The sequence below is a fragment of the Silurus meridionalis genome, chromosome 14 (genome assembly GCF_014805685.1).
Source record: "Silurus meridionalis isolate SWU-2019-XX chromosome 14, ASM1480568v1, whole genome shotgun sequence".
NCBI lineage: Eukaryota > Metazoa > Chordata > Actinopteri > Siluriformes > Siluridae > Silurus > Silurus meridionalis.
In genome coordinates this window covers 6,554,060-6,556,197 of record NC_060897.1, presented here as the reverse complement: position 1 = coordinate 6,556,197, position 2,138 = coordinate 6,554,060, and positions in this window count along the sequence as shown.

Here is a 2,138-nt window from a genome sequence, read left to right as displayed (position 1 = left end):
ATTCTTCACTCTGTGAACTACTAGCCTTCACACCCTGGTAACAAAATGAGCTGTAAGCTCTTAATATGTTTCAATGTTGTGTGCCTCTGTGGCATACAAATGCAATATCAGTGAAGATTAGGTCACAACGTGTCTATAAGTGCATGCATTCATCTTAATGTGAAGCACCTCACATAAATTGATTTGAAATTTACTGATTACAATACATACATATTGTATATACATATACATATATAATGATATTAATATCTATGTGTATGTATGTATATATATATCTCAAAACTACCAAACTACCTACTATAACATACATCAAATAAATACACTTTGGAATCACAATATGACACAATTGTACTCAAGCTAAATAAACAGTAAATATATTATGTAATTAATTAAGGAAAAGTTTGTTCATGACCCTACTATATTTCTGTACCTCTGATGAAAATATTTTTTATAAAAGTTGTGTTTCCGTAATATTTATTTACCTACAACCTTTAAATACTGTACAATCAAAAAGTATTTTTTGATCTGTCTGAATTCCTAATGACTATTAATAACCAAGATAAAGATCCAAACTTAAAATGAACAAAAAAAAAGATTTTCCAAAAATGGTATCTGGCAGAAAGACGCCATGTGTTAAGAATTTGGTGTTGCTGGCCTGGAAATTGCAGTCTGATATGGGTACCTGAGGAATCAGTGACATCAACTCACACCAAAACACTAACCACTGAGAGTGCAGTGATAAAAAGGGGATAAAAATAGTCCAACAAACAAGAAAACATGTCTGTGCAATATGAATATATTGTATATACATATCATGGATTGTAAAAAATGTCTTCAAGCATCATGATAGGATATTTGAATCTTGTACCCCAGTGGTAATCAAGTTTTCTTTAAGGAGATGTTTAGCATTTAAAGAAATAATCTATGGTTTGAACTATCCTGTATGTGTTTAAAACCACCCTAAAGTGTGCATGTAGGACCAGCTATAACCAGTAAGATTGGCTGGGATTAGCTTTACCAACTAGAAACAGTCTGAACCTCTAGAAGCAGCTTTACCAGCTAGAACCAGTCTTAACATGTGAATCTGACAAGATGTAACCAGCATAACCTGCTAGAGCCAGCCTAACCACTTAGAGCCATTCTGTGAATGTCAATGTGACTAGCTGTAAGCAGTGTAGCCTTCTAGAGTCAGCCTAACCACCTAGAACCTTATTTGTGAATGTCAACCTGACAAACTGGAACCAACATAACCTACTAGAACCAGCCACTAAATGTCAATTTGACAAGCTGTAACCACGTAACCTGCTAGACTAACTGAGTAGAATCAGCCTGTAAATTTCAATCAGATTAACTGGAACCAGGTTGATCAATAATCAACCTGATGATCCTGAGGTTGATGACCAGCCTATACAATCTAAGGCTGTTGTGTCTTTTCGGCACTAACTTTTATGCTTGCTTGTTTCTTGGTGACTTATTATATGGCAAGTTGTATTTATTTGTGTTATAAACTCAGAGAGAAAGAGTCAGAATGTATACACCGATCAAGCATAACATTATTACCACCTGCTTAATATTATGTTGGTCCCCCTTTTGCTGCCAAAACAGTCCTGACCCATCGAGCATTAACTTAACTTAAACTCATCTGTTGGATTGGACCACGATGGCCCATGACCCTGTCACCGGTTCACCACTGTTCCTTTCTTTGACCACTTTTGATAGATCCTGAATACTGCAGACTGGGAAAACACCCACAAGAGCTGCAGTTTTAGAGATGCTCTGACCCAGTTGTCTAGCCATCACAATTGTCAAACTCGCTCAAATCTTTGAGCTTGCCCGATTTTTTCTGCTTCTAATACATTCACTTTGAGGACAAAATGTTCACTTGCGGTCTATTATTTCACACCCACTAGCAGCTGCCATGATGAAGAGATAATCAGTGTTATTCACTTCACCAGTCATAACGTTATGCCTGGTCGCTGTGTGTGTTTTATAACATTGCACCTGTGTAACTAGTAGGGACACTTTTTTTAAGTAACGAATCAGTGTTTCAAAAAATCATATTTAAGCTCTCCCAACACACCCAATGTTAAAGGAATCTGAACAGGGGAACCAGTGTATCAGGTGAACCCCAAGATGAA